A 25530-nucleotide genomic window follows, 5' to 3' on the forward strand; every position below is an offset into this window, starting at 1 on the left:
ACTCATTTCACATGCTAGCAAGGTTATGCTCAAAATCCTACAAGCTAGGCTTCAGCAATACATGAACCGAGAACTACCGGATGTACAAGCTGGGTTTCGAAGAGGCAGAGGAACTAGAGATCAAATCGCCAACATTCGCTGGATCATGGAGAAAGCACGGGAGTTCCAGAAAAATATCTACTTCTGCTTCATTGACTATGCAAAAGCCTTTGATTGTGTGGATCACAACAAACTGTGGCAAATTCTTAAAGAGATGGGAATACCAGACCACCTTACCTGTCTCCTGAGAAATCTGTATGCGGGCCAAGAAGCAACAGTTAGAACCAGTCATGGAACAACCGATTGGTTCAAAATAGGGAAAGGTGTACGACAAGGCTGTATACTGTCACCCTGCTTATTTAACCTATATGCAGAGTACATCATGAGAAATGCCAGGCTGGAAGAATCACAAGCCGGAATTAAGATTGCAGGGAGAATCATCAACAACCTCAGATATGTGGACGATACCACCCTAATGGCAGAAAGTGAAGAAGAACTAAAGAGCCTCTTGATGAGGGTGAAAGAGGAGAGTGCAAAAGCTGGCTTGAAACTCAACATTAAAAAAACTAAGATCATGGCATCTGGACCCATCAATTCCTGGCAAATAGAAGGGGTAGAAATGGAAGCAGTAACAGACTTCATTTATTTGGGCTCCAAGATCACCGCAGACGGAGACTGCAGCCATGAAATTAAAAGACGCTTGCTCCTTGGGAGGAAAGCTATGGCAAGCCTAGATAGCATATTAAAAAGCAGAGACGTCACCTTGCCGACAAAGATCCGCATAGTCAAAGCTATGGTTTTTCCAGTAGTAATGTATGGCTGTGAGAGCTGGACCATAAAAAAGGCCGAGTGCCGAAGAATTGATGCCTTTGAACTGTGGTGCTGGAGAAGACTCTTGAGAGTCCCCTGGACTGCTAGGAGGTCAAACCAGTCAATCTTAAAGGAAATCAACCCTGATTGCTCATTGGAAGGATTGATAATGAAGCTCAAGCTCAGATATTTTGGTCACCTAATGCGAAGAGAGATCTCTTTGGAGAAGACCCTGATGCTGGGAAAGATTGAAGGCAAAAGGAGAAGAGGACGGCAGAGGATGAGATGGTTAGATAGCATCACTGAAGCAATGAGCATGAAACTGAGCAAACTCAGGGAGGCAGTGAAGGACAGGAAGGCCTGGCGCAATATGGTTCATAAGAGTCGGACACGACTTAACGACTAAACAACAACAACAAAAGTTCTTCCCGATTTAAGGCCATCATTTTCCCCTTATAAGAGATAATGTCTCCAGATGTAGCTCCTTAGCTCAGCTTCAGGATTGCCCACCTCTCCTTGAACCAACAGAAAACAATAAAAATTGCTGTCCCCCCAACAAGCACTACTATGACCTTACACCAGGGGTTCTTAACCCTTTTTGTGCCATGGACACCTTTGAGAGTCTAGTGAAACCTATGGACCCCTTTCAGAAAAACCTAATTAAATGCATAAAATAAAATACCTAGATATAAATTGAATTACAAGGGAAACCAACCATGCCTAAATACAGTTATTAAAATATTAACAAAATAAATATATAATATAGTCATATATGTACTTCTTTATTTATGCATTAAGTCAATAAAGACTAATACTCTTTTTTTTGGTATAACCATTTTAGATAATGAGATTTATTGATGTTAACAAACATTTTTGGAATTTAGAGGCCATAAATTACTTTGTTGCCTACGAAAAGCTTAGAGGTGGTTGTAATTATTTTCCCATCCAAGTTCACAGACCCCCTAAAATCCATCTATCAGATCTATCCAAATCTTAATTCCTGGTTAAGAACTCCTGCTCTTCACCCTCTGTTTTCCGTAGATGGTAGTGTCCTGATTTCACGTGTACAGGGCACGTTAAGCAAAGCCATTGGTTAAACCCTATGGCTTTGCTGTCTACCCTCTTTCAGGCTGACGTCAGCCAAGGAGAAACCAGTGCCTATTATAGAACAGCTTTGACTGGTATTTGGTTTCACTGGCTTTTATCAGAGGCATTACCATTTTACTGGGCATCCCCACTCAGCATCCCCACTTACTCTTGCTTTACAAGGCATCCCACTATCCCTCTGGGAAACTGATCCAACTTCCAAATTGTCTCAGTTACAGGGCCTGTTTTCCATAGCCCCCAGTTGGAGATTAAATCACATTTTGTGGTTATTGCCTGACCCTAAAATACAGAAATGTGGTTCAGAGAAGAAATAGAAATAGACAGGAATAGAAAAAAAAAATGTGCCTGTATCATCCTGATGCTACAATACAAGAGCACAAGAGAGCATAAGAATCAGATATTCAACAAGCTGCTTAATTTTAGCCAAGGATAAGTGTCATCTCAGGGTTTCTGGTTCAGTATTGATGAGCCTTCATGCAGAAAATGGGACTTTGATCGGTAACCATGCTTGTTGTTTTTAATGGAAAAGGTAATATTAAAAAAGGGAACCCTACAAAGCACAGAAGAGCTATTCCTAAATATTGAGAGCTGTAGTATGTACCAGACAGAGGGGTTTTTTTTTTTTAATCTGTGCTCAGTCGTTACCGACTCTGCAGTGACTGCTTGGACGAGTCCCTGCAGTTTTCAAGGCAAGGTGTTTCGGAAGTGGTTTGCCAGAGCCTCCTTCCTAGAGAAGAGCCCAGCTGGTAAGCGCAGGAGGCGGGGTTTCCGTTGCTTTGCGCCCTTTTCGGGCGTGCGTGGTTTTTCACGCTTACCAGCAACTGCTCCCGACTCCTTTTTGCAAGGCGCCACCAGCATTTTTCCTCCCACCGAAGTGAGAGTACTCATTTATCTACTCACGTGAGTTTTTGAACTGTTGGGTTGACAGGAACTGGGGAGGAAACAGGAGCTCACCCTGCTAACGTGAAGGCTGGACTCGAACCGCTGAAGCGTCAACCATTTCTGGCCAGCAATTTTCAGCGTCATTAAGCCACTGTGCCACTGCGTCCCCCATAGGTTTTATATATATATATATATATATATATATATATATATGTGTGTATGTGTGTGGGGGGGTGTATACACACATGCACACGCACACACACATAAAGACCATCTGAATAAGAATTAGTATAAGAGCAGATCTGACCCACTGTTGCTTTCATTGTCACAGAGTAGGGGAAAGAATATTTCTCTCTCTCTCTAACATATAACCAAGATATGATCTTTGATTCCAGTGAAAATGGTGAGATCGCTAGACAGCAATAGCCATCTCTTACAGCTTATAAAACATGATATACCGGCCATTCCTTTTACTTTTTCCATCATAATCAGCTGCCAATATAAAATTCTATCCACACATGTGACAGAGATTCAGAAATAGTCAATGATACATAAAACTAGGATCCAATTACTATGTTGGAGCTGGAGTGGGCAGACAACTATAGTAAGGAAACCTAGCTTTGATTTACTAACTAATCAGTGGGTAGACAGAAAGGCTGTGTGTGCTTTGAAAATGAAGAAGTGTTTCAGAACACACAGGAGCACAAGTGCACCATCTCTTTAAAGCAGCTGCATCCTCCCCCCCCCCCAATTTTCACACCTTCCAAAGTAGTTTTTTTTAAAGCACAGTCCTAGAAGTGGAGTTTGGTAGCCAGCTTGGATTTTCATACATCAAACAGTACTACATTTAGAATGTGACTTACGATTGCCTGGATGGAGCAAATATAACCTGTCTATTCTTGTTTTATTACCATTGAAATTCATCAATACACAAAATGAATGCATCAGAAAAGATGATAAGTTGGCTTTGAATTTGTGGCAAGGTATATAAATCCAAAAGCTACTTCCTCATGCTGCAATGGTGTGACAGAATTTACAACAATCTAAGATCAGACAAAAATAGTAAAATTAAGATAAGGAAAAAGAAAATTATACAAGATAATTCACAGCTGATATTAATTGAAAATATATAATATACAGTATTTTAACGTATTTGGAATACCTCTTACGCCAGTACTATAACATGCATACCTGCTTGTTAATACTTTGTTGCAATTATATTAGTGTGTTTTTCAGCTCGCAAATAAATTCCACTGAAATCAATGTGATTCCATTATAATCAAACAGCTTTATAATCAAACATTTAATTTATTATAATTATAATTATATAAAAATACATATATTATAATTATTAAATATAAATTATTATTATTGTTATTATTATTATCATTATTATTATCATTATTATTATCATTATAATCAAACAGTAGATGTTTGGGATTGAAAAGTTAATAAACCCCAGGATGCAACCTCATCCTGAAATACAATTTATACAAATGATTTGGGGAAAAAAACATAATTATATCATTTATCAATGTTTTGAATTGGATTGGATAGTTTAGAAATGGAACTAATACAGATTGGGTGGTTTCTGTATATTCCTATTGCTAACTCAAGCCAAAATGTCTAAGCAAGATTTTCAGGTTCTTAGTAGAACCAAAACCAACCTCCAAAACACCCACAAAACGCTGAACTTTTTTGAATATTTAAGCAAGCTTCTATGTGTCTGCACTATAATAAAGTGTTTTAGATATAAATATAGATGTAGATCACATAGATATAGATAATACAGATAAATATATAGATATATAGATGATATAGATATGAATATTTCTTTCTTTCTGTCTCCAATGTGATTTCAGCCAAAGATAATTCTTAGCAACTGAAGAATTAAAAATGGAATTCCAACAAAGCTATAAATCAGTGGTAACATTGACCCTGCCACCCGCTAGAAAGAGGAATATGTGTGAGACAGGTGTGAATACTAAAGGCCTTGAGTTTTAAGCATCTGGGGTAGACATTAGCTGCCCAGAAGGATGGTAAAGACATCTTATTCAGTTCCTGGGTTTATGCCCTGAGAGACTTGCAGACCATCTTAGTATAATTCAGAGAATGTACTTTTGCTCCTCTTCACATTCCATTCTATGCTTCATCTCAGAGGACTCTTTTCAGTATTTGACTGCTGTGAATAGTTATATTATCAGCTCCAGGAACTGAAGCAGGTAACCTAATAAGCGCAGATGTTGCCTTGTGAAATCAGGTTTTACCTAGCTCAACCAGATATAAAGTATTCATGAGTGCCTTTGGGTAATGTAATATTGATTTTTCAGGAGGGAGATATACTATGAACTTCAAACTTGAGTTTCTTAACATTGAGATACAAACTTAATTTTGCTAAGGCACCAGTGATTACATTGTACCCTTATGAATGTGGTTCAATTACTTATTTATTGTTGCTTAACTACCACTTTTTCCTTTGTATTATTCAGGTTTGAGAAGAGTGATTTGCTAACAAAACATTTATTGGCACCAGATTCAGAACTGATAAAATGGCAAGCTAATAATTGCTAAAGACAAATTAATCCTAATTTAAAGTGACACTGATTCCATGGTCTTTGAAAATGTCATTCTATTTAGGCTGATGGCATTTTTCAGGACAAGCTGCTCTATAGGCAGGAAATAATAATAATAATAATAATAATAATAATAATAATAATAATAATAATAATAATAATAATAATAGTGTCTGGTGTTATGAAAAGGAATGGGAAATGCATTCAACCTGCCTGCCTAATTCCAACACTTAGGAATTAGGTATAGGAGATCAGAACAAAATGGTGGGAAAATAACATTTGACCTTAGTATTATTTTTCATCCCTTTCCAGATATTATCTCATCAATTGTTAGGTTATAGCCAAGCACAAACTTGGCAATCTCCTTTTTCAATATAATTGTCTCTCCATTCCTTCCTGTAGTCTCTTGTCCTAAACAGTCATCTAGATGTAAAGTGACCTGTTTTGTTCCACCTAATTTCACTTCTTCCTAAAACATCCAGTTTAGTTTCCTTCTTTTCTGCTGTAGCAAGTTAAAATTTTCCTTGGTTCATGCTACTTATATTCTAATTTATTGTCAAAGGCTTTCACAGCCGGAATATGATGGCTGGTGTGGGTCTTCCGGGCTGTGTGGCCGTGTTCTGGAAGTTTTGTTTCCTAACGTTTCGCCAGCATCTGGAAACAAAACTTCCAGAACACGGCCACACAGCCCGGAAGACCCACACCAGCCATTATATTCTAATTGTTCCACTGTGATATCCTTGTAAAAATGAAACTGTCCTCTTTCAAAACTGGCATCATTACTGACCAGACTTCCTTACTCCTTAATTTGTCCATGATACCACCCCTAAATCTAGTCCTGAAGGTTTAATGCTTCCTCCCTCCATAACTGGAGGGGTTCCTTCCAAGCTGTAGGTGGATGGGTGAGGTTATGGGGAGAGAAGCGTGCTCATCATTTGGCATGCAAACTTTCTAAGATACGTACATTTTCTTGTCAGTAATACAGGAGTGCTTCTCAATTGCCTTCTTCAGGGTTCAGTCTTAGGGTTCCTCCTCATAGGTAAGTTGGAATCCCTTACTCGTGCAGAACCACCTCCTGTCAGCTTTGTTACAGACTTCTCTGAGTTTCACCCCTCCCTGTTTGATTTTCAGAATGACCCTACCAAGTGTTCATGCCCAGGGCCAGGTTATTTGCAGGACTGCCTCTCCCAGAGGGTATTTGCCTATCCTACTAGGATAGATAGGGTGGGCACGCTCCAGGTCACTCCCTTAAATGTTGCCAACTGATGGGACCTCAGAGGTGCACCTTCTTGGTGGCCACCCTAATCTTGCAGAACAGCCTTCTGTGGAACAGATCCAAGGGATCTCTACTTTTTTAGCCTTCCAGAGGGCTGTGAAGACTTGGCTCTTCCCCCAAGCATTGGGCTAGGATGGGGGTTGAGCTGGGAGGCTGTTTGGTCTGGAGCCTTCGGGAAGGGTACTTTTGTTTTTAGCTATGTTTTAATGGATTGTTGTGAGCCACCTAGAATCACAACATGAGTTAGATGGCCTTATAAGTCCTGTATATGGATAATACATATGGATAATATGGATAATAAATAAATAAAATGCATCCACTATGTATTGGCTCAGGCCCCAGATTCTGAATCTGACTCTGAAGAAGCTGCTCTAGCTGAGCCTGTGGAATGTCAGCCTCAGGAAAGACAAAGCTAGGAATCACCTGAGGCTGATCAAACACAGGCACCACCTGAGCAACTGGAGAAGTCAGGTGAGGATGAAGTAAGACCTCCCAGCCTCTGCACCCAGTGAGTAGAGAAGAGAGTAGAGCAGCAAAGGTCTAATAGGCTCTTCCCAAGCAAGGGAGTAAATTTCCTGATTAGTGACAGCTGGCTGCAGCCTTATTTAAGATGCAGCTCTGACCGATGCTCTTTTTGCTGGAAACAACATCTGACCTCCAGTTCTTGTGTAATGTTTTTGCAAATCCTGTTTGTGTTTGAAACCTTGAAACTCTTATCTCTCGACTGGCTAACCATCCTAACCTGGCTCTTGAAGCCCTGGATTTGGATTCGGATCCCTTTTCTGTGTGCTCCTATTTGGAAAGAAAACTCTTCAGGCAAGCATTCATTTTGTTTACATTCCTTTGTTCACTGATATCTCTTCAGCCTTGGAGTAAAATTGCTAAACTCCATAAGTAGCTGTAAGTGTGTGTGGTGGAAACCTGAAGCAGGACACACTAGAACCACTCTCAAATCATTGAAGCTGTTTTGGGTATACCAAATCTCATTTAAAAAAACAATTCTTTATTGTCTGTAGTGTTTTTGCTTTGGCAGTTTCAGACAGGCAAATTCAGGGTGGTTCTTGGTTTCATTGATTTCAAAGGAATAGGTAGTTATAAAGAATGATGAAACTCCTTCATAAACTAAGGGCTAGGAGCAATGAGTGAGAGAACAGCTTCTGAGGCAGTGCTACTTTCAAAATGTCATAGGGTCTGTTTTTCAGAGGCTGCAGTGGAAGTATTAGAGATAAAAGCCTTTTAAAATATTTCCTAGGTGTATGGGGTCCCAAAACTGAGTAGGAAACAGAACAGCTCACATACAAGCTCACCTCACCTCAGAATCCCTGACTTGACCACCTTATGTTCGGATGGGAGGGCTGAGGAAGAGAGCTTTATTCATCCTGAAGCCTTAGCTCCCCTTCAAACTTTCTAGCGAAACCTATACAATCTTCATGGTCACATTATTCATCTAGTTTCATGTCATTATTTGTTCAGGAAAACATCTGAAGTCATTTAGCCAGTCAACTAGCTAAAACAGCCTACAAAATACAATTGCTCAAAATAAGAACTCTTGCAATATTGAGGCAGAACAATTGGCAGGATTAAAGGTTTCTTTCCCTAGATCACTCAGCCATTCTTATTGGAACAATCAGTGGTGGTCAATAACCACAGTGTTGATTTGAAGGAAGACTTGTCAATCACTCAGTCCAATATACTGTACCTCTCCCTTCCCTGTTTATGCTTCATATAGACTGTGAAAGCTTTATTTCTCTTTTTGGCACAGCTGTCATGGTATCGCTATCTGCAGCATGCCAGAGCTTTAGAAAAGCAGATCGACTTCAGAAATTGATGGAAAGTTTAGAATCAAAAATGTGTTTCAAATCATCCAGCCTGTTTTGTAATTCAAGCTTCATCCAGATCGGGAACACAATCCTAATAACAAACACAGGAAGATATAATAGCATATACCATCATCACAGAATATGAGCAGTAAACACAATAGAAAGCCCTAATTATAATTTTTTTTAAAAAAAGGCTTAATCTAGTACCAATAGAATATAGTCTGGATTCTAATATGTTAATTTGTATTGATTTTTTATTAATTAAAAATCAAACAAACAGATCACCAAAAATAAGTATGATAGCTAATGGGATTGGGGTGTCATAATACTAATGACTCATAAACCTTTGCTGTACTTTGCCCCTTATCAACTGTTCCCTGTCATGACTACAAATGCCTCACTGTCTAATAGTAGGGTTGACACTGATTTTTCCTAAAAATAATTTAAGATGGAAAAGTAAAGAAAGATTTTACTTCTGAGGTTTCAATGTATCAGTTGCCCTCATGGAATAAAATTACTTAACTGGGAAACTTCCCAAAGCATTGTATTTAATACTAATACTGATAAGGGAGGATGAGATAAAACCTCACTGTCATCTGTTCAAATTTCTTATTTAATTCTCATACATCTGCTTTTATACTGAAGGAATCCAAAGCACTCCAGTGTTGTTAACCAGGTTAACATATTTGTTCAGCCTGGTGTTACAAGTGTGACCTTTTCACTGAGCAGTTGTTAAGAAAGATCCAAGTCAAATCCCATCCCTGCATGTGTGCTCATATTCTCAACTTTACAGATACTCTTTAGTAATATTCGTTCCGTGGTAGGATTGGTTTGGAGATGCTGATATACTCAGGCAAGAGGTGCAACAAGTCTTGTACCTTGCACTTTTTATTACAAATAACCCTAACCTTATTCATTCTCAATTTCCTACCTTACTCAATGCTTAAAGCTATAATATTATGACTTCTATAGTTCAATTTCTTTAAGATTCTCTCTGACTTCCTACCTTATCATTCCTTATATTCTATCACCTCTATCCTATAGCATAATCTACTTAGCTTTATCCTGGCTTTTTCTGTGACTATATTCTCCGCTTCAATACTACCCACACCATTGGCATCCAGCCTTGCCTTTTGAAGGTGTTGCAACCACTCTGTTGTTGGGGCTCCTAGTTCCGTTCTCATTGACCAATCTTCCTGTTTTACCATCCTTTGGGCCTCCTGGTATATTCGTCAGTGCTCTGGGCCTCTCTAATACTTTTTCCAGCATGCTGGACCCTTGATGTAGCTGACACTCCATGATGTTCTGCAGTATTGCTAGTGCAGACAGAGATACCACTACACAGGATTTTCTTACTGTTAGTACCCTGAGGTTTGGCGTATTGACAGAGCTCTGGGCTTTTTATTCCTCTATTGATGAGGTTTCCCTTCTTTTCAATCACTGCTACTCTGCAGTCTCCAACATACCACTCCCTTGCCTTCAATATCCTCTGGCATCTTCCTGGGACTCCAGCCCTCTTGTTTTTTTTCTTGCTTCCCTCACTTTGCTCTTCTCCAACTAGTCCTTGTTTTTCACCTCAGTGCCACCATGCATCCTGCCCACCTGAGCCCCTTTTTAAAGGGCCGGCTTGCTGAATCCTCAAGGGTGAGGCCATTAAAGGTAAAAGGAGAAGGGGGTGGATGGGTATTTCTGCTACCAGGTGTCCTTCCTTCCCCACATTCTGAATTTCTTCTGGAATTTCTTTCTGGAAATTCTTTCATGATCGATTTGTTCCATTTCTAAACTGGCCAGCAACTAGTTTCCTTGGCCATCTTCAGCTCTTTTAAAAATTATACAGTATAAAAACATAGTAAAATCATCATCATCAAAATGGCCAGCATCAAAACTCTAAAAATGGTTTTCTAAGAGGGGAAAATGAAAAGTTCTTCATCACTGGAAAAATTCTGTTAGAGGCATCTGATCATCTTGTTTGAAGAAAGCATTCCAAAGCAGATCACCATTATTAGAAAAGCCTTTCCAAATAATTTGTTCTTATTTATAAAATTAGGAGATGATGATGATTAGACTTGTATGCCACCTGACTCTCAACTGCTCTGGGCAGCTTGCAACAACCACACAAATTACAATAAAATTAATAAAATATTAAAATAAAAGATGGCAAGTGTGATAAACAAAAGATCTCACTTTCCCTCACCAAAGGTCTGGGTGAAGAGCCAGTTCTTTATGGGTCTTCTAAACAACAGCTAAGTGGGGGCTATCTGGATCTCAGCAGGAACCTTGTTCCAGAGGGCAGAGGCTGCTACAGGGAGGGTGTGCTTCTGATGTCTTGATAGATGACACTGGTTATTCAGAGGAACTCAGAGTGCACCAACCCTGCTCAGGAAACTTCCATTGTTTTTATCTGACATTTTTTTTATGGGAGTCTGGCATGAATAGATTTCACAGCTTCTAATTCTTTTGGTGTATTTGTGTACTTTTATTCCCATTACAAATATAAGAACACAAGGGTATGTTTGTAGAGCCTTTCTAGGAAAAGCAGGTTTACTTTTCAAAGAGGCTGGCCCTGCAAAAAGTGTGTCAAATGTTTTAAATGATAAAAAGAATAAGATAGAAGAGAAAACTTGGCTACTTTCTAAAGCTTGTAAAATAAGTGCAACCACATTTGTCCTCTGCCAAACTCATTTTAGTTAGCATCTAGCTATCCTAGGATCTCCTGAAGAGAAACAGCCAGGTTTTATCCACCAGGATTCCAAGTGGAATTTGTTTTAATTAGTGTGGTCAGTGTTAGTCTGAATCAGTATAATTTCCCCTATTCCCTCATTCTTTTTATACAGTGTTTTGCTAGTGTGCATATGTTTGTGTGTGCATGTAGTATGCACTTGTATGAACTGACCCAGGACCAAATTCACTATCAAAATGGTTATCCATAGAATCAAAGAATGTATGACTTGGAAAGGATGCTAGAGGTCCTGGCTCCATGGAGGAAGCCACCAAACTATTTCTGACAGATGACCATGGAGATCCCATTTGAAGACCTCCAGTGGGGGGGGCAGAGAATCCACCCGCATCCTAGTCAAGCTGTTCTTCTAATATTCACTTTTCATCTGTTTTCTTTTAAATTCAGCTCATGGGTCCTTATCCTGTCTTTTATTTCCAGAGAGAACAAGTGCACTTCCTCTTACATGTGACAGCCTTTTAGATACTTGTAGACCTCTGTCATGCATCCTGTGAGGCTTCTCTATGCCCAGCTCCTTTAATTATCCATGGGGCTTAGTTTCTAATTCCATTGCCATCCTTGTATATGGCCTTTGAACCTGTTCCAGCTTTTCATGTCCATTTAAAGTGTGGTGCCCAGAACAGGACACAATATTCAGAGGTCTCAATGAACAAATTTCCTTCCATTATCCAGATACAGTACTTTCGATAATGCAGTCAAAAGTGCACTGGCCTTTTAAATCACACAGCTTGTGTATGTTCATTTAATGGTCCACTATTACTCCTAGATCATTTTCACACACTCTGCTGCCAAGCCAGTCTTCCCAAACCTGTACCTAGATATTTCATTTGTTCTAGCCATCTGCAGGAAATGCTAAAAATCCAGAATTAATTTTGGAAATTCTTCAATTTGTGTACAAGAATATTAGTGAAGCACCACAAAGCAATTGCACATAATGGACAAAATAAAGTAAGTAGCATGATTTTTAGTCATGTTTAATTTCAGAATTTTTTTCCATATGGTTTCTTGACTTCCAGCATGAACAAAGGACCACTCTATTTGTATAAAGAAGAATCCAGTTAGAATCAGAACAATGTAAGAAGTTGGCATTGTTTCTTTACATACAATGGCAAACTAATTATAAGTAATTAGCTTGCTTACAATGTAATGAAAACTATATGGCAAATACTGATTAATTTAGAAAATGTCCCAAATTAATGTTGTATCTGTGCCCATAAGGCCAAATTGGTTGGAGCAGACATTATAGCTGTTGCCTTAAGATTTCCATTAATAGTGTGCAAAAACAAATGGAAGGTCTAATCTTTTTTTTTTTTCTCCCTGATATTTGTTAGCAGTATTATCTCAAACAAGCATAGCTGCTCCAATGATCCTTTAGGCAAACTCTTCTACTGCAACTTAATTATGGCCTCACTGCTCTCTTTTCACTACAATCTCCCTATTAGCAAAATGTCTACTACAGGGCAGCATGTTGCTACAGTTATACCAGTGTTGTTTCTTGTGTATATTTTCATCTATTTATCTAACTATTAAACAAAGATGGCAAAACTGCTTTGAGTTCATTTTATAATCGGTCTAATAAAAAAAAATCCATTGTGATCATTTTTAACCAGGTATTAAAAATCATCATTCGTTTACATTTATCAGTTTAAATATAGTTCTCAGCATGTTTCTAGTGAACTTTGGTTGGATAATTTCAGCCTCAAACACTAGTATATATTAGTATACTTGAGAGCCAGTTTAGTATAGTGGTTAAAATATCAGGCTAGAAACTGGAGACCAGGAGTTCTAGTCCCACCTCAGGCATAAAGCCAACAGGGTGAACTTGGGGCAGTCACACACTCTCAGCCCTAGGAAGCAGGCAATGGCAAATAACTTGTGAAAATTCCCCCCAAAAACTGCAAGGACTTGTCCAGAGAGTCTCCAGGAGTCAACACTGACTCAAAGGCACACACATACACAAAAGAGTATATTTTAGTGTTTGGGGACCTTCCTGAAACTGGACCTCAACAATAGATCCATCCAAAGAGTAAAGCAGATCTAAATTTAATTATTGTTTGATCACAGACTTTGGCATTATGTAAGAAAAGTGGAAGAATGGTTCCATGTATACTGCTTAGAACATTATATCCTTCTTTAAACAGTAAAGGTTGGTTGTAGGAAGTGGTTGTAAGAAGTAATGAATTGGTACAGGTCACTGCATCTAAGTCAGGTATGAGCAACATTTTTTTTTTCTGATAAGGATAACTTTTGTGTGGAGTAACTGAATGGAAGAAAAGTTGTAGATGGGACTTAAGCAAGCAATGGGTGGAGTCAGAGTCAAAAGGAATCAAAACCATCCATTTTTCTTGTTCTGCCATTTTAATTCCTCCTTCTCTTCCTTCTGACAACTTCTCATCTTCTCCTTCTTCTGTAGGAACAAGTTAAAACACAATGCCATGCCAGAGTTCTGAACTATTTGCGTGGAGAAAATGACCTGTTAAAATTAGGCCAAAGGGTGGTTGTGACTTCAGACCACAGTTGTTGACACCTGGGCTAAGCAGAAAGTGACACACTGAACACCATACAAATAATTTTTCAAGTTCATTTACCATCTGCAACATTTACATTTCTGTGGAAGGTAAATGCATCCCCAGAGTTTTCTTGTTCTGCAACAGATGTTTGCCAAATTTCTTTCTCTTATTTCTCTAGTACATAATAAACTAGTTCGGTCTGTGTCCATGGAATGGGACAAGCAAAGCAAAGCTTGATGTGAAAGATTCTTCCCACAGAAGGCACTTGTTTGAGTCTGTCTCCATAATGTTTTGAACACCCTACTCATTTGATTCCTTACTCCAAGGGTATATTTTTGAAAATGGCAAGGTGATGTGACATTTTCTGCAGGATTACTGGATTACTGGTGAAAGGGGGTCTTTGAAACCTCTGGAGAAATAAAGAAATGAAACAGGGAGAAACACATTAAAAATTGATGGATTATTCTAAACAGCATGGGCAGAGACTTATCAAGGCACTAATGTATCCTCTAGGCAGACAAAGCCATGGGATAGGCATGCTTTGTGTTGAAACAGAAATATTCTAATTGATCTCATGAATGCTACAAAACAAGGCTGGCCATGGGGATAAATACTACATGAATTCAAGAAATTTGGAGATCAAAGACATGCCTGGAATTATGAAATCTGTGATCATCTGTGTAGACAGTAACAGTTGGGCATTTTTCTCCAGCTGAGTAATTATCAGATACCTCCTACCTGGAGATCCATTAGCTGTTTCCACATAACCACTAGTTCATACTAATTCCTGTAGTACATTAGCAGTATGTATACATTTAGTACATTATATTGATATCGTCAACTAATTTGCCTCACAAAGCATCAGTAAAACCCAATGGTCTGATATTTCTATCACTGCTAATACTGCCACCCTAAAGATTCTTTTTCATATTTAAAGATGTGACACACCAATTCAGAAACTAGGCATCCATATTCAGAATAATGCCTATCAGAATTTGTGCCAACTTATATATTCAACAGGATTTTGCAACTAGAACCAATCCCCTTGAACACTTTCTGTAGATTCAAAATGGAGACTCAATAATTCTGCCACAAATTCCATTGACAGTGAATGAAGGTATTTTCTTCCTGGTGAATCCATGCCAGTGCAAACTACAATCCCTAAGCAAAATCTAGCTAGCATTCATGTTTCACCATGAAATCTGGAGTGGGGTGGAGAAAGCAAGAGCATGAGACTTAAATTACAGGTGGCACAAAAGATTTATTTTATTTATTTATTTATTTATTGAATGATTAAAATGTGGAAGCAATCATTCTGTAGGAAATCCTCCTTTTCTACAATTTTTCCTTGTATGAATCATAGAATCATAGGGTTGGAAGTGACCTCATTGGTCATCTACTTCCATCCCCTGCCTAGGGCAGGAATCTGCACACCATCTCAAACAAATCACTCTCCAATCTTTGCTTGAAAACCTCCAGTGATGGAGCACCCAGAGCTCCAGGAGACAGGTTGTTTTACCGCTTAGTAGTTCTCATGCTCAGGAAATTGCTTCTCATTTCAAGTTTGGATCTCCCTATGTAAAGCTTCCATCCACTGGTTCTTATCCTACCCTTCAGTGCTATGGAGACTAAAACTATGCCTTTTTCTGTGACAGCCCTTCAAGTATTGGAAGATGAGTGTCATGTCACCCCTTGGCTTTCTCTTTTTTAGGTTAAACATACCTCATTCCTTTAACCAGTCTTCACAGAATTTAGTCCTTCACTATTTGTGTCACTCTTCTGTGCCCTTTTTCTAGGACTGTGGGAGGATCCAGATACAATTAAACTGGGTTGTCAAGATAATGAAAGCTGATCCTCTGTAACATGTGTCTGTGACAAAGTATAACGGGGAAAGTGGATTGTAAAGGTATGCATTTGACATTGATCCTGGAATTATTGGGTAGTAGTAGTTGCAGTCCTTTTATTTTGGTAATAGGCCAGCAAAATTTACATTCAATGCTAAAACTGAAGCCATCCCATTCAAAATTTACATTCAATGCTAAAACTGAAGCCATCCCATTCTGCCAATAATTTAACCTGCATATTATAAGAATTCCTAGAATTTAAGGTGCAATTGTCCTTTTCAAGGGCTTCTAAATTAGTGGAACAGCTGGGACAAGGTTTGGAAATGGGGAAAGATGGATGAACAGTTGCTTCACTTTGCTTTTATAATCAGAAGGGGCAGATTGAAGGGATGCTTCGTGCAAACTTTCCTCAAAGTGAAGCATCCCTTCAGAGCATTGCAGAGCCCTCACCAATGCTTGCCTGTAGCCATTGTGTCTATATTAGCCATGGCAATTCACTGTATTCAATCCACTCCCGGTTCATTAAGCATCTTGAAGCCAGGGAGTCTCTTTGACATGGAGAATTATTTTTACTTTCAAGAAAGAAGGTTCTTTTTTCCCCTTTCATTTCTTAAATGAAGAGAATTTTGAGAAGGAGATACATTCTTCATGCCCCTGCTGTTACACTGAGGATTTATTAACCGCACTTCGAGTGATCTAAGAAAAATTACCGTAAGTACATTCACCCCCCTATTTAGCTAGTACTCTGGAAGGCATATACTGTCTGCCCTGGAAAACTAGCATTTTTGTCTTGATTTATAGGACTTCGATGTTATCTCCTCAGAGGTAATTTGATTCCTGTCTAGCTGCAAGGTGCAGTCATTAAACCTGCTCCCCCCCCCTTCTGCTTCATATTTGACCTCTTAGCAAGTTTCTGCAAACCACAATACTTTCTGCACAGTCAGAATGGGATGAGGAAGAGAAGTCTTAGGCACTGTTTTTTCTCCTATCACCTGGATCAAAGCACCAAACAGTTTTGAAAGCTCACTTCTAGCACATTCGCAAAAGGAACCACTGCCTGTATTCTATATTTTCAGAAATATACTCCATGGTCCAACTGCTGAGAGAATGGGATGGTCTTTGATGAATAATTTTGCAATGGAAATGGAGGGAGTGAATGGCCAGCCAAAAATGACAGACATAAAGCCTCTCTGTTGAGTATTCTAGCCACCTAAAAGCCAAATATAAAGCTGCCAGGAAAGCAGTGGCATTTAGGATCCAATGTCAGGTTTCTATCTTACTGAAAGTCTTTATCCCAAAAAAACCTTTACAATGGAAATAGGGAAAAATACTGGCAACTAGGGATTTACAAAGCATTTGTCATTGCAGAACTTAATTATGAAAATTCTAATTTTGGCCCTGCTGAATAAATTCATTGGCTTGCAATGCATGTGTCCTTTTCAGAATAATGTAATGCTGTTTACTATACAGAGAATATGCAATCAGATGAGTATATTTGGGGAAATTGCACAAATAAATGTATACAGTGATGAATAGTATACACCAGGATACATTTTTTTCTATGAAAAAAGTTCTTGCAGAGGTGTCCAGATGCAAAGAAGTGTGTAAAAAATGCTGAGGAATGGATTTGTATATGTTTCATTTTTTGGTGAGCCCTTTTTCTTGTATGTAAGTAATGGAACTGAATGATTATTAGAGTTGTGGGAACCAGAGAACCATTCCATGTTTGAACTCCTCTGAGTCCTCCTCCTCCTCTGAGAGGTAGCACAAGTAATCTTTTTTTAAAAAATAACTTTATTAAGATTTAAACAAAGATAAAAATTAACAAAAACTAATATTTAGAATAAAGAAAAGAAGGAAGTAAAGAAAGAAAAGACAAAGACAAAAGTGCAGGGAAAAAAAGAAAGGAAATATAAAGTAGTAACTTCCAATTTTCTTTTACAGCAGTTATAAATTGATCTCTTACTCTATGGTTATAGCATAACTTCCATTTTCTTCTATAATCTATTTTTTTTCTAATTATTACAATCATAGATCATAACTTCATTTTTTTCTGTTTCATGCAAAAAGTCTATAAGAGGTTTCCAGTCAGTATTAAACTTATTTAATGCCTTTTTTCTAATCAAAGATGTCAATATCATTGGGCTCAGCCTTCTCCACCCCAGCCTAGTCAAATAAAGATCCATCCTGAATTTATCCATCCACTTTATGGTTCAGGTTTGGGCTGAATCCTTATCCTTTATATAATCTATAAATTATGTAGTCATTTAAGAAAAAATGACAGTGAAAACAAAATGCCTTTTGGGAACCATCAGTTAATTCTTATTGCAGCAGTCCATCATGGTGGCTTAGTTCACTAATAAATAGGGTTCCATCCTTTTCTGTACCCCCAATAGTGGTGATCTGCCATTTCAATATGAAAAATAATCATTTTATATGAAGCTTGTTCATGTCGTTCCTGAACTTTAATTTGTTTCAGTCAGTGACAGGGAAGAAAGAAAATACCATAATCAGTATGAAGGCCATATAAAGGCAATAATTTCTGTATAATAACAGAACAGTGAACTGTTTTATTCAGAAGTCAAATGCTGGTAAGAGTGTACAAACTGTATAGCAATTGCCATTGATGTTGACATTGATAATTTATTATGCCGAGATCCCAGTGTATTCCAAATGCTTCAATAGAATACTATAGATAATTATGCACTTCTACTAAATATGCTTGTTAGTAACATTGGAATTAATTTAGATATTAATTATGGATGCTTTACCTTTGAGGAAATGCATCAGACTACTATAAAACACCTATCTTCAGGCAATTTAATGTTGCATCAACCTCATTGACAAAAGTAATTATAACCCTGGGAAGTAAACACAAATCTTTCTGCAGTGAAGCTCTGCATGTATATCATTGCCTTATCTGTAGGGTCAGGGTACTGATGTACATTAATGTTTCCTTCTGCTTAGTTTACGCAACCTTTGTTAATTCCTCTTATGCTGACAACATCATATTGTTTTCTAGTTCCTAGCACCACTTAAGAAGCCCTTGGGACGGGGGTGGGGTGGGGGAAGTATGATTTAAAGCATGTAATGATTGATACACAGAGGAAGTTGACCTATTTAATAGTATTTATATAGTTTTAATTGCAAACCATCACCCCCAAATCCACTATTTTGTCAAGTGGTTGGTGCTTCATAGGATGCATGGAATTATTTGTGTGATGCAGTGGATTGGGGCACCCCCCAATATGACCAAAAACAAACAAAAACAAACAAAAACCATGGAAACTAGATTATTATCTGAATATTAATTTTCATCTTGTCGTTTCTATAAGGAGTTTGAAATAATCCAATAATCTGGTCAATAATCCATCTAACCTTCCCTACCCAGACTTATCTAAGTCTTAGTCTGCTGAACTCAGTGGGACATAGTTTGAAGGAGACTTCCATAGGAGTGCTTGAAGACTATGCAGTAAATTTACTAAGAAGCTGCATTGATGAGCTGCTTCTGAGGTACGCACCGCAATGCCTATAGCTTCAGCACAATCACAGGCTACCTGCTCATCCATGTGTTCAGGACACCTGCCGCTTTAGGTTGAAAAACAATCCTTTTCCCCAATTTATTCTGGCCCCTGAGACTGAAAAATTTCACACATATTTCTTCCCCTTTCTGATAGTGAAAAAAGAATAAGCAAGGGACAATTTCCTGCTTTTTCAAGATGCACACTTCAGATGGAAGTTCCACTCCTACATCAAGCTTCACTTACTTGTCTATACACATAAGTGAAGCATGAGTGGCATTATGCTTGAACAGTAAATCTGAAACTACTACACTAATTCTTATTTCCTAAGATACAAGAAGTGTAAAGATGATGTACATACGTAGGATATTTCTTAGTCTTCTATTTTAGCAGTAACACCAACATATCATACTGGGTGCCTTAGTTTTTAATCTGTATTGTATGCTGCAATTCAACTGAAATTTTTAAAATGATAATATAATCAAAAACACAGAAGATGTAGAGTGAAATAAAGAGTGAAAATTTATTAAATAAATAAATTTACTCCTAAAACATTGTCCTACAAACTGTCCTTAAAAGATATGCAAGTAACATCACAAGCTCTTTCTTTCTTTCTTTCTTTCTTTCTTTCTTTCTTTCTTTCTTTCTTTCTTTCTTTCTTTCTTTCTTTCTTTCTTCTTTTTTTAGGCATGCTCTACCTGGTACTTCTAAATAAAAGAAAATATTGTTTGCTTTAAATATTTGGAGAGAATTACTTAATATTGTCCTCTCTTATACAAGCATTTATTTGTAGCACCAGCAAATTTTGTTTATGTACTCTTGCTTTAAAATTCTGCTTCAGCTGAAGCTTGGTTCTTTGATTCCATGTATTTCCATTGTCCAAACAGCTAATCCCGGTTCACCTCTTCTTTTTGATTGATTGGGATGCAAACAGACTCAAATCACAAGGAAACCAACAGTTCAGATATATGCTTTGTAGCCACAAACTTTTTTTTTTCTCCTGAGGATATTATAATTCCTTTAGGTAGGAATAGGACAGAAGAGGACTCAGACAAATTTTCCTTTGGCATGTCAACCAGAAACTTTCATGTCCTGCAACTTGAGATTTGTTGTTCATAAACTGCAATTGAGAAGGGAAGAAAAGCTGATTGAATGATTGATGGGACCTGGGTCAAATAAGTCAAGCAAGATGAATCTGGGGATTGTTGAAAGTATATGATACTTTATATTCCTGTCAAGAAGCTTTAGAAAATGAAAGTTGAAGGGTGTGGGAAGAAATGATATAAATTAAATTCAGTGGGGAAAGTTAAAAAATATCTGAGGCTACCATCCTATGTTCCTCTGGTGTCCCAGAGGCTATAAGATGAGTGAAATCTTTCTGTAAAATCAGAAACATGGCTTCAACTTCAGAAAGGGAAGGCTATTATTGGATTTTGCCTTCCTAGTAGACTTAACGTCTGCTATTTTTGGCATTTGGAAATTTAGGAAATAGAAAACCTGAGGCATTGATGGGAATAAGGAGAATGCTGATTGTCTGGGAAGTCCATGTGCTGCCTTGTGGTGATACCAAGGGATCCAAGGTACACATTTCTACTTGAGAAAACAGAAGGGTGTCAACACTGTTGCAACCTTTCTCTGATATGTCTAATAGAAAGAATTGCAATGCAGTGAGGTCCCCTTTTTAAATGATCTCCCTTCAGCCAACAATAGCAAAGTTCTTTGGAGATGTTCTCATGGAGCCCCAAACATCAAACTGCAATCTGTCTCTCCTGTACAACCATGTAGGCTTTCTTGAGAAAGTGAGCTCTTTAGAGAATGGGAGGAGATGGGTTGTCTGCATAAGACTGCAGGGAAGGAAGGGTTGATTTTCCTCTCAAAAAATATTTTTATCATTATTTTATCCTTCTCTGGCCACTCCAGATAATACCAAGTCCAGTCTGTAGTTTTTTTGAAATCTGACATTTGGGGCTAACACTAACCTAACCCCGCCTCCCCAACCACTTGCCACAGCTGTTGCAATGCCTCCATTTGCAACCTGCAGAATCTTCTGCAATGTATCATGACTGAAGTTTGATGTGATTCCTAACAGAATTCAATCACTCTACTTTAAATAACAATGATTTATTCTGAATTATCACAATCCATCTTGGAATTCATGCTTGAGGTAGCTCTTGATCACCACCCTAATGTACACCATTATAATTTAAAATTGTTTTCCAAAATAAGGGCCATGCATTTAACTGGGGCAACAATCCTAGGTATGATCTCAATAAATGAGAACTCTGTATAAGAGGAATAAGTCTTGGCTGCATATCTTTGCATGAAAAAAAGCAATTTATGTCAGGTGGGCAGTCAAAAAAACTTCAGTGTGAGAACTTCCTTCCAAGGAGGACAATGAACACTGAAATTGATGTAAGATTATTTTTGACCCTAGACGCGCCCAATCTACCTTGAATTTAGGCTTCTTTTTTAGAATTAGGGTTTTGTCACTGCTTTTTAAGGTCATGATGGGGATCCTGAAGTTTATCAAAGCTTAAGATGCTACTGCTGCAACCCCAATGTTTCCCCACCCCACCCCACCCCATCCTCGGCAGTCTCAATGTATTCAAAAGGCAGCTCCATTTTTATTTTTTATTTTTTTCTTGGCAATCTCATCACAATTTCCCAGTAAGCAGTCCTGGCCATACTTGTCTGGATTGAGAAGCTAAGTACAGTTAGACCTGGTTAGTACTTAGAATAGACTACCATCAGGAAAGACCAGGGTTATAGTCAATATTAGGAAGTTAAAAAAATAAATCCCAGAAGACAATGACAAACCATTTCTGTACTGCTGCCAAGAGAAAGTGGACATATCCATAAAGTCACCAGGAGTTGAGCTTAACCTGAAAAAGAATTCATCTTATATCTTCACCCCTATGAATTTCAATATGTGGTTCCCTCTTCTTACTGTTCTTGTCTCCCCTATCCCATTTCTTTGGAGATATAATTCTTTTTCTGGGAAATTGGATCTGACCTACTTTAAATAGCAGCATCTGAATTGGGCTAAGATGCAGATAGCCAATGATATTCTTTGAAAACTGAAATAGTATGAATTGAATCCTGCCAATGCTTTATTTAAATATTTAAATAATATAAAATCAGTAGGGTAGAACTTTAGGGAAGAAATAGGAAAAGTGTTAAATTATTACTAACAATAAACACTTGGTTCTGGAATATAAGAACTGCAGCATATTTTTAGTGTAAACTATTCACCTATAATTAATTCTAGACTGTTCCATATGACCAACAGAGCAGAAAAAAATTTATCACTTGTTAAGAAATGTGTTGTAACGTTTTGACATAAAAAGCCCAAGTTCTATTACACTTCTATGCCCCCCAGATCTTTTGAATGTTTATGAATCTTAAAATCAGATTGTGCAAGTCAAAATACTCATTTTCAGACAGGTGCAAAACCAAATCATGTATCCATGTCACTGAATGGTGCTATATGAAGCAGAATTAAAAGCACTACAAAGCACAGCAGAGTCTGTAGATTTTAGGTGTTATTTTTAACATTTAGAACAGATATTTCCCATGAAACAAAGCACAGTCTTCCAATTCATATAAGTTGGAAAGTTCTGGTTTTCCAAAGGGGAAACACTATGTTCAGCACTGCAGAAACCTGATTTTTTCATGCATATGTTGTCCTCTGTGGATTATTCTAAAAGTCATATGCTTAATTGAACAATCTTTTAACATCTCAAAAACCTTTAACAGAATATGACATTGACCTGAATAGAACTGATTGATTTAAGCTGTTGACATTAAACAACACATATGTTCAGTATAACAAATTGTACACTCCCAATGAACCAGTTTCAGCTAAATACATTAGGATATAACTGAGCAGTTTTTCACTGAAGGCTGCAATGGTCATAGATGTTCAGCAGAAGCCATAATTAACCTGACATTACACACAACAAGATGTCATCAAGTAAATGATATGAATTACGTACCCAATACGTAATTTACATAATTTGCACAATGAGGTCATGACACACATTATCTCATTTTCCCCATCCCCATGATAACCATGGCCATGCCTTCTTTAAGTTGTGAAGAATAATCGAGATTCAGATATGGGAACAATTCACTATGAATAACGATACCACACCCAAAGCCACAGCAGAGGGGAATAATGGTATTACATGCAACATGGCATGAAAAGTCTCTGTGTCTATATAGATATGTCCCTCTATATGTTTAATCTGGCTATGTTTCTTCTCTGCATGGATTTTCCCAATTTTTGGAAGCCAGTTCCATTAAAAAGGTCACTACTTAGAAATCCCTCTCTCTAATGCCTAGCGCTTTAGTGATCTTAATGGTGTGCCAGTTAATGATGGTTTGCAAAGATGAGAAGTTCATAAGGCTGTAAGAAAATAACTGAGATGTCAAGAAAGTAGAGCTTTAAAGGTCAAAAGTAGCACTGTTTATTAGGTCTGAAAACAAAGAGACAACCGTTACAGGTGGTACAGACCAGAGCCAGTAAACTTGGGAATTTGCAAGGAAAGCCATGTCCCCTTAGATGATCACCAGATTCCATTTAAAATAGTTTGGGTCTAGTCCTTCTAGAAGCAGATTAATACGTAGGCATTATTCTGTCCCTTTTATGAAAAAAAACCTATTTCCAGTGTTTCTACCCATCCTACAATGATTGACATACAGGCTATATGGGAAAGGTTTTCTTTTTGATGTTCTTTGAGAGCAAATAATTGCTATCTCTGAAAAACCATTCAAAACTTCAAGTTTGGGCATAATGTGATGGAGGCATGCCAAAAAGGAGTGGCCTTAAACTGCTTCAGACCATTGTTGAGGGAAGAAGACTCTTCTTAGCTTTCAAGTTCAAGTGAGTTTTGTGACCACTCACCTGTTTCTTTGGCAAACAGTGTGGAGGGTGCTCTCCTCACCTGGCTGCCTCCTCTTCCTGTGTGCCAAAAGGAGGAAAGTAGCACCTCCTTTTCATGCTTGGCAAAAAAGGAAGATCTTCCGAGGCCCTCACCAAAGTGGGTCTGGAGGAAGTTCCACAGTGGGCAGCCTTGGCACACACAGGATTTATGGAAGCCACCCAACCATGAAGCACTTTGACCTGGACTGTGGGTTAACTTTGTCTCATAGCATTCAGTGAAAAAAGTGCCTCTTAATGTTCTCCCATAACATAAGCTTTTGGGGAGATGACTGAGAGATGCTTTGAATCAGTCTGAAGTAGAACAAGACAAAGGATCATGCTCACTGCTTCATTCTTCAAAGTGATGGGACCACATTGCTTCATGAAGTAACTTCAAGAGGATGCTTCATTCAAAATGTCACTGAATCTCTACAAAGAGTCCTACAGCTCTAGGTGATGATAGTAGCAGTGCTACTGGGGAGCCTTATCATTTATGTACGGTATGTACAGTATTAAAGAAAGAGTCCAAGTTTCCCTGGTTGGAACCTTTTCTCTCTTAGAGCAACTCTGGTTAACATGTGACTACTAATAAATTAGTTCCTTCTCATTTATTATAAAGAAATCTATTGTGAAAGTACTGTATCTATTGTGAAAGTACCTAATCTCCTACATCCTAGGAGTAGACTGAAACAAGATAAAGTGATAATATACACTTATTAGCCAGGAAAAGTATCCATTTATTTATTAGATGCTTATCTTCATTGTCTATCCAAAATGACACTCAAAGCAGTTAGGAATCCAAAATAATTTTCAACAAAGGACAGGAATGTTGTGCAGCAGAGGCAAGAGCTTGGCATGTGCATTTAGAAAGACATCTTTTTTATATGAAAAAATGCAATAATATATATCATTAGTCAAATAATAGTGTAGTAAACTCCTACTACAGGAGTCTTTGGTTGCTATGTCTTCTAATTAACATTTTTAGAAGACAAAAATGCCCATGGTGTTGCCCTTGTAGACCTGGAGCAACTGAGACAGTTGGTCATGGACTATCCCATATGGTGAGGTCTAAGATTCTTCAGTACAAAGCAAAGAATCATGGTCCATGGAAGAACAGTATGATTTTTGTTTGTTTGTGGGTTTGAGTGTGGGGGGAAGTTTGCTCTTGGATCATGAGAACATAATACCAAAAAGTGTTGCTAGACTTTTTATTATTACAGTTATTCTTAATTACTATTGTAATTCTGGTGTGTTTAGAGGGAATACAATAATTCCTCCTACACTATTTGAGATGTTTTTGCCCAGATCATTAATGAAGGATAAGGATGAAAAGGTATGGGTTTGGAGAAAAGTAGGGGATCACACAACAAAAAGGCAAATCAGATTAAAAAAGAACAACAGAATAAATTTGATTTTCTCTCTCTCCTTCTCTCAAGCTGAACCTGTCTAAACAAATTCTAGCCTAAGAAAAAGACCAAAAGAATGTC

The sequence above is a fragment of the Python bivittatus genome, unplaced genomic scaffold (genome assembly GCF_059951505.1).
Source record: "Python bivittatus isolate LINGU-HERP-01145 unplaced genomic scaffold, Pbiv_v1 ctg000330_np1212, whole genome shotgun sequence".
Classification (NCBI taxonomy): domain Eukaryota; kingdom Metazoa; phylum Chordata; class Lepidosauria; order Squamata; family Pythonidae; genus Python; species Python bivittatus.